At 33.0% G+C, this 8,887-nt stretch overlaps 1 pseudogene; it reads right to left on the bottom strand.

Moving 5' to 3' along the window:
* Positions 1 to 2,184: 2,184 nt before the first annotated feature.
* Positions 2,185 to 2,281, bottom strand: LOC122127421 (annotated as a pseudogene).
* Between the last annotated feature and the right edge of the window lie 6,606 nt (positions 2,282 to 8,887).

Genomic DNA, 8,887 nt, shown 5'->3' with positions numbered 1-8,887 from the left:
TGCTTTACTACCTTACTATTTCTTCATTATACAGGAAAAGTGTGATTCACCTGATTTCAGTCAGATCTGTTGCTAGAATTATCAAGGAATTAGTTAATTGTCTGTAATTTGGTCAAAGTTACGTCTCTTTATGTAGGCTACTATAAATGTATTTACTAATTTCAAGTAAATACATAAATTCTATTCCCATCTTTTTTAAAAAATAAAATTTTGTTTGCTCTATAAATTGATCAGAGGCATGGATTTTGTGGCTAGTTAGGTCATTGCACATCATCTGTCTCTCTCTCCCTTTCTTGGTTCTCATAGATAATATGATTGCTCCATAATTATCCTAATTTATTTTGCTTTCATATTTTTGGTTGCATCATTTCAGTTTTTGCTCTGCCATTTCCCAAATCATTTATATAGAAGGCGTTATTTCCTAATTTCTCATTCCTAGAATAAGCTGCACATGAACACATCACTGGTCCTCATTTTCAGTGTGTACATTTGAATACGGAGGAACATCTTTCCTCTGCTCTCCATCAATTCCCTACTCTCCAGTTAGAATAATTTCGAATAGTAAAATTGGAAAAAGGGAAAATAAATGGTGAATAAACAGTTGCAGAAAATTCACTGGATATTTCTGACCAGTTCAACCAATGTGAAATATTAGGAAAATGCATGGACACCTCATTCTCACTGGCACTCAAAGTTTCTGGTTAGGCAATTCTTAGGAATATGAAGAACAAGATGAAAAAATAAGGAATGATATCAATTGCAAGAAAAAAAATGGAGAAGGATCCAAGCAAATTTCTTCATTGGGCTGCCAAAAATATTCGGCTTACTACAGTGCGGAGACTTCTTTCCCAAAAGGCCACTCATGTGAATAGTAGGGATGACGATGAGTATACCCCTCTTCATCGAGAAGCGTACAGTGGACAATTAGACATTGTCAGTGAGTTGGTGTCTCAAGCGGCACATGCAATAACTGTAGATAGATGGACACCCCTGCACAGTGCATATACGTGGAATAATACCAGAGTGACTTCTTTATTACTTCATCATGATGCAGATACCAATGTCCAACTAAAGGCCTCTTGTCCCCCTTACATCTTGCTGCTGAGAATTGAGCTAGCAAAGATACGCTTGATCTCCTTCTGTTGAACCATTATATAAAACCAGGCCTGGAGAACAACATAGAAAAAAATTGCATTTGATATTGCCAAAAGGATAAGTATGTATCACTACCTCTATGAAGTTGTGGAAGGCTGTACAAATTGTTCACCTATGTCCTAATGGTCGGGTTAAGTTTCTTAAATTTCAAAAATGCAAGTCGACCTTTTGTGTCCCTACAAAATATTTTCACAATCCAAATAAGAGCAATATATTTTATTTTGGTCTGTCATAGGGCTTGAACTCTGGGCCTGGGAGCTATCTCTGTGCTCTTCAGCTCAAGGTGAGCGCTCTACTACTTGAGCCTCAGCTCCACTTCCAGTTTTCTAGTGGTTTATTGGAGATAAGAGTACCACAGACTTTCCTTCCCAGGCTGCCTTGGAACCATGATCCTCAGATCTCAGCCTCTTGTGTAGCTAGCATTATAGGCATAAGCCACATGTGCCTGGCAACACCAATATTTTACTGTAAAAATTCATGGATTCCGAAGAATTCTTCCAAGTGAATTGCCTGCATTGGATGTCAAAATATATTCAGTAGTTTTTGTATACATGTATAATGATTTCTTCAGAGTTTGTGATTTTTTAATCAGAAAAAATTTTAACTTACCTGTTGAAATGAGTAGTACAGAAACTAAAATATTTCTGGTGCTTGTCTGAAAAAGTATGTTTTAAAATATTCTATGTTTGCATAATGTTCATAATTTATTTTATTTTCTCCTAGATATACTTTGAATTCTACATTATTTTATAATATTTAGGTTCATTAATGTGTCCTTTCTGATTGCATTCCATATAGAAACAGTTTGATTCCTGTTTTTCTAGGTCTTAATATTATTTTTCTTTGAGATAAAATGACAATGTTGTCTAATTTGAAAAGTTTTGTAAAGTTTATGCCATGTAAACGCCTTTCTGAGGTGAATATTTAATACACTGATGTCAAACTAAATTTAATTATATGAATTACGTGTATTGTTGCAGTTGTAATTTTGTTTTAATAACTGTTTTTCATTTCTTGCATCTGAAGAATGAAACATATGAATACTTCTCAAATTTTCATGTTATCCTTGTGCAAGTGTCATGTTAATCTCTGCATTGTAATTTGAGTATTCGTGCTGCTGAAGCATGTAGTATCCTCTAAATTTAAGTAGTTAATGATGCAATCTTTATACAAGCCTATATCTATGCGTGCCTACTTGTAACAAGGAAACCGTATTGTTCCTAACAATGCTATCGATCTTAGTTCCCTAAAATTCTGTGAATAGTAGAAAAAATTTATATTGATCAATCAATTGCTCACATTTGCAAATTTTTTTGTCAATGACTATCTTAAGTCTTTTTATTTGGAATTTGATCGTACTCTCAATTATTTATAGATAGGTCCAAAGGTGATGGCTTTTTCAAGTACTTATTTATCCAACTGTGTTAGCTATGTGGACCTAATGGATTCAAAGTAAGCGTTGCTTAAGAGCTACTTCTAAACTTCTTCAGCTGATATTTTCCCAAATGAGCTGTTACTGGCACAAATGTCTACCTGAGCCTTTACCCTTCTTCCATGTGGGAACAGACCAACCAGAATATCTTACCCTGACAGCATAGATTGTCTTACTAGAACAAAACTAATCTTGGTTACAAGGGATCATAGAGAGATGAACAGTTCAAACAGAACTGTTCAGACTAGAAGGTATTTTATCAAAATATAATTGTTTATTCTATCTTCCATTTCAAAAGTAGCTAAAGCCAAGAAGGTGAAAAAATTGTTCATATGCATGATTACTTAATGTCCTGGCCTGTCTACCATCCAACCAGGCAGGAACTTACACTACTGCCTTTTTATCACCAAATATTTTCATAGTTGCAGGAGAAGTCCATATGTTTCTCCTCGTTATTAGGCATTAAATTGATACTGTTTTAATCACAGTGTTTCCTCTTGCCTCCATGCTGTAAATCTACAAATGGTAAAGCTTTAGGTCTAACTCTATCAAACACTAAGGTAGAGATAATGGAATAATACTTTAAAACAGAGTAGCGTTTGATACAGTAACTACAACAGAACAATGCAAACCTGTGCCTTTTAATTATATTATATATAATTATATATTTTATATTTATATGTGCTGATTTTATATTTCACACAGTAAAACTTACTAGAATTAGTTGATAATTTGACAAATAAATTGATATTTATTTATTCCAATAAATAGAATTGGAATATAAATAATTAGGTTTAAAATATATATTAGAATATAAAAAGTATCAATGCAATGTCTTTAGTATAAACTTGTGATACATTCTAACTGTTCTTGGTCTTCTGAATCCACATGGTAAAAAAACAATGCTTTCCTCTAATCTATAATGCATTTTACTCTGCTGCTCTGTTTATTGTTTTAACTCTCTTGTCCCAAACTGTTTTTCTCCATATTTCGGAAGCATTCCTATCGATTATACCCAAATTTTGCTAAGATGTCTAAAAAAACATTATCCTTCTGCAGTCCCCATAGGTCCTAGGATCCCAGGTCCCAGTTACCTGCATCATCAGATAACAGGGGCAAGACTTCTCACCAAGGCCCATGCAACATGTCAGCACATAGTAATTGAAGACCAATCTCAATTTCTCATTTCCTATATTTCAGGGCCCCAATTCCTTGAGATGCAGGAATTAGCAGTAAGCAATTGTGGAATGCAAGGCAACTTAAAATGAAGAATGAAATAACAAAATTTGAGAGAAAGTACTGTAATTAAAACATTCAACTTATAGATGACCAGCCCATATGAGTGAACAAGTTCACAAAGTGTCATAAGACTTTTTTTAATACCCCTCCCCTATGATTAATGAAAGATTTTATTCCAACATAAGTAGGCCAAAAAATAGTTCCTTGAAGGATAGATCCATAATTGGTCTACCAAAGCCCGGAAAACTTGACTTAGAGGTCAAATGTAATTCAGAAAAATATTTGAAGCACTAAGGAGTGCTTCAAAACACTGGGACTTCAGTACAACATGGTTCTGTGGTATAAAAATGTCACTCTCAAACCAATGATAATCTACATTTAATCTTCTGAAAGTGTATTCCTTTTCAAATAAACTTTTTAAAATCACATTCGTCAAAATGACATTTTACAAGTTGATGATACTTAGTGACATTACAAGTTTTTTAAGTGTAGGGAGCAAGTTACAATAGAGTTGAATTATTTACACAGCACTAATGCCAAACACGTTCAACCATTCATTAAAGTGTAGAAATAGTACCACCCACAATTTGTGTTTTTCAGTAAGGGCCTTCCAGAAATGTGTTAAATAGGTTAGCCTCCTAAATTTCAAACCCAAACGTGAGCTAATAAATTTCATCATTTAATAAGGTACACTTTAAAAAGTCACAAATAGTTGCCTTATCATATGTTATTTTATGTTTTCCCTCTATCTAACATAGTAAGAAATATGACTTTAAGTCTTGAATATGGGTATTCATCAGAGATATGACAAACATAATATCTGTCTTCTATTTTTATCATATTCCTCTTTTGGAATAACTTTTAATTTTCTTATTTTTCCAAAACTTATAGGCAGTAGAAAATATTATTCCATGTAAAATAGAAGAATCACACCATTGTACAAAGCCATTTATAAAAATTCGTAGTTAGGAATACATTCTAAGCCATTTTTTTAACTTTCTTTTTGACTAAAGATCAATCTTCCAAATGGATGAGAATAAAATCTTGTTTAGGTGATTCACCTCTCCAGTCTCCAGCAAATTGTTGCTGCAGATGAATCAATTATGGAAATATAAGCTTACATCAGTTCAAGAATATGCAGGATTGAAAGTCCATGGAATACATATAAACCATTCAAAGTATTAATAGACAGTTTAACACAATGACTATCAGGAAGTTGAAACCAGAGAGGAATTATAGTAAAGACATAGAATGAATGAAAAATGAACAAGGGGCAAGTACAGCTAGAATATTCATTGTACAAATATGCTAAAGGAAGTGGTAAATTGGAAATAAATCTTGGACAAAGGGTTGGTTGAGAATGATGGAAGGAGTGACTCCGATCTAGGAGCATTGGACAATTAGATGGATATATTTAATTGTAAAACAATTGCACAACCTTTTAAAATTCAGTTAAAAAACACAAGAAACAAAAAACAGAAAAATCAGAACCAAACAGCAATCTCCAGAGAGTATGAATATGACCTCTCAAAATTTTAAGCAATTAATGAAGGGCAATCTTGGGAAAAGCAAACAAAACTGTTCAAAGAGGGAAGTTTGGGATAGGGGAGAATTTTGAACAGAATTAAATAGATTGTCTAAGGTTATAAATCACCTACATCTGCTGCAAATAGTATCTGTTTTCTACGAGTTTTCTGTCTGAACTGTATAATCCAGTCCTGAGACACACTTGGACGCTTGTGAGGTTAGAGTGGAAGAAACAAGATCATGAACCCATTACTCCACTGGAGAAAAAACAATACTCTATATTTTCTCTAATATCTCTTCACTACTCCTTCTTCATACTTTTAAGTCAATTGATTTTGAATTATATTTTTCCTTCTTTCTTCTGGCAAAGTAATTCATTAAATATTATTTGCCATTTTCTTCTTTCATGCTGTTTAATTGGCCATTGATATTTAATGAGTCCATTAAATATCCCTCTTGCATTTGGTTGCCATGAAACAACATTTATGTTAATGAGGAGAAATCTAATGTAAAACTTTGTCTCCAGAATACAGCCCTAGAAGCTGTGATCAAAAATATTCGGCTATTTTTTTTTTCTTTTACCTTAAAAGACTTCTTGTGTCTAAAGTGCCCACAAAAATAAGTACTCCATCACTTGTTGGTTCAATCAGAATTGTCTAAGCTCAAAAATATATTTTCCTAACAAGATGCTGATAGGAGACAAAAAATACTGCACTTTTATCTTCTCTTTTAAGGTTCTGCTTAGATACCATATCAGGAACAGTGAAGTTATTCTAGGCAAAATTATTTCAATAGATTATTTTCTCTTAGTCTTGCATTTGTTCACCAAGATGTATGGAGGAGAATAGAGTTAAATGACCCATACCTTGGAAGACAGTGTCTGTTACAAAAGGACAATGCTTCTATGTCCTACTTCTATGTCCTCCTCTTAGCTCTTGCCAGAGTTCCAATTAATCACAGCTTCTTGGCTTCATGTCTAGTGAAGCTGAAGGACTATATGGGCTCCACCACTGCTAAATCTTCATTATTTCTCTTTTAAAACTCTTTAAGTTGCCTCATTTGGACGTGGAATTTATTTTCATGTCTTCATTCAATCAGTTCTGCATTGTAGTGAGCCAAATAGGCTCTGTAAACTCACTTTAGGGAGTAAAAACACTAACACAATTTATATCAAAAAGTTTTGACCTCCCTTCACTGCTGAATACAATATGCTTAGCTAAGTCTTCTAAGAAAACTTTTTTTATTAACTTTTCCATTTGCTCAATTCTTTTCTGAACTTTTTGGCATATGTAATAACAGAAGTCTTCACTATCTCATATTAATAAGGATATTACTTTTGTGAGCCACATAGAAATGTGAAATTATTGGTTTGAAGTATCCAATCAGATTTTTTTCTGTGTTTCACTGCTTCACATCCAAAAACATTGTGGAATGTGTTACAAACAAAAGTGTGTAATCCCAACACCTTCTTTCATTATGAAGAGCACTTTCTCCCTAAATATTTTGACTCAAATTATCTTTTTCAGAGAATTACTCTTTAGTAATTAAAGGTAAATTCACAAATTTTGATGCCTTATTTTTTTAAGTACTTTGAATTTAAATTCCAATACAATCTTGTTTCAAACAGTGAAAATATATTTCCTGGGTAAGGAAAATTCCAAGGGACCCTACAGGATTTACAGGTTTGTTTTTTTAGTGTGAAAAAGAGCCATCTTCATCTTGCTCCCTCTCTACTAAGTCTCCTTGGATTTCTTTGCATGAAAACTATTCTTCCAGGCAATTTAAATTTTTGTAATAGGCTAAGTTGTTAAAATTTTGAACAATTAAAATTTACCTGTCATAACTTTAAAACTCTTGAAAATCCTTTATCAGAACCGCGAATTCACCAATCCTAATTCCACCATTACCATCAAAAAGTTAACATGCTATTTTCATGATATAGTATCCATGCAGCTATTATATTCCAGTGGCTTTGATATGCGTATATATAACCATATTAGCTGATGCTAAGCAAAATTAATTCCAAGATATATAACCAGATTTTTTCATTTGTGGTTGTTGTTTTTGATGAACTATGTGATTTCTGTTTTCTTTGGGTTTTCCCCCTATCGTTTATCCTTCCAGTATATCATTTTGTATTGTATATACATTTACCTTAATTAGTGAAGGGAAGAGGAAAAGCATAATGGTGAGACAAAGGACAAAAGGCAAACCAATGCAATAGCAATACTCACAAGACAATATATTGGAAATGTGAGGGATGAAGGGGTGAAGGAAAACTGTGAGAAAATGAGAGAAGGTTAACAAATTTGAAAAGTTATGATTTAATACCTTACAATTACTATAACCACACTGTACATCACTTTGATAATAAAATTGAAAAATAAGCTGCGTAAAATATAGTTTCACTGTATTGGCACAGGAAATAATATTCTTTATGTAGTAATATTTTAAAAATCAATACTATTTGGCATCTAATTTGAATTAATTACCCCTTATTTATCAGAGGGTCATCAACTTGAATGTTATCCAACTAGACAATATTTTCACAATATACTTGCCAAATTTTTCAAAAAAGAATAAATTTAGTATTTTCTCATTTTAAAACAGAAAACTGTTTAATGCTATGGAAACCCATAACTTTTAAAAGTAAGTAAGTTGTTAAGAGGACAGAATATATGTGTTCTTCAAAATTCCTATGACTAATAACTACTCATTTTTAAATTCTCAACATTTCTGAGAGATTCCAAACAGTACCTGTTTGCATGTTATATAATTCTGCAATAGATGTAGTTTCCAATGGGGTGTTACAGACTGAGAAGTCAACAGAAAAATAGCCACATTCTGGTAGAGGATAAAACTATGAAGCATGTGTAATAATTAATTCTTCAAGAGTAAGCTATTGTTTATCAGTGTAAGCTATTATTTCTATGACCATCAATCCCAAGATTTATGCCATAAAGTCATCCTAGCCCAACAGTTTCCAACTTTTAAGGGGCACCTTAAAATTCCTTAATTCACATCATGAATACCTTATCTCTATTTTGAAAAAATACTACACCTCTGCTAATGTGACGCCCTCCTTGTTCTGAAAAGAACACCACAATACATTGAGCTGCATCATTTTTCCTCCACTAGTATTCTTGAGATCAGAACACTTGCAAATATTATTTATATTTATACTTTTTTAACTATCATAGATATTCAGGATGCTAAGATAAAAAAATTATGGTTCAAAGCCCACCCAGGCAGCAAGGTTTCTTAGAATCTTATCTCCAAAAAAATTCTCCACAAAAGCAAGACTCAAGTGGCACTGAGGTTGAAGTGGTAGGGCACGAGACTTGAGCATCAACAGGCTCAGAGACACTGTCCAGGCCAAGAGTTCAAACTCTAGGATGAACCAATAAAACAAAAACAAAATTGAAAACAAACCCCAAACCTAGCATTTTTCTCCATGTATACAGAGGCAAGTAAATAAGGAAATGACTTCCTGTGTTACATATAGGTAGAAGAAAGAAGATGTCACACAATTAC

The sequence above is a fragment of the Dipodomys spectabilis genome, unplaced genomic scaffold (genome assembly GCF_019054845.1).
Source record: "Dipodomys spectabilis isolate Male_0828 unplaced genomic scaffold, ASM1905484v1 ptg000300l, whole genome shotgun sequence".
Taxonomy (NCBI): Eukaryota; Metazoa; Chordata; class Mammalia; order Rodentia; family Heteromyidae; genus Dipodomys; species Dipodomys spectabilis.
This window is presented reverse-complemented; position numbering and strand designations above follow the sequence as displayed.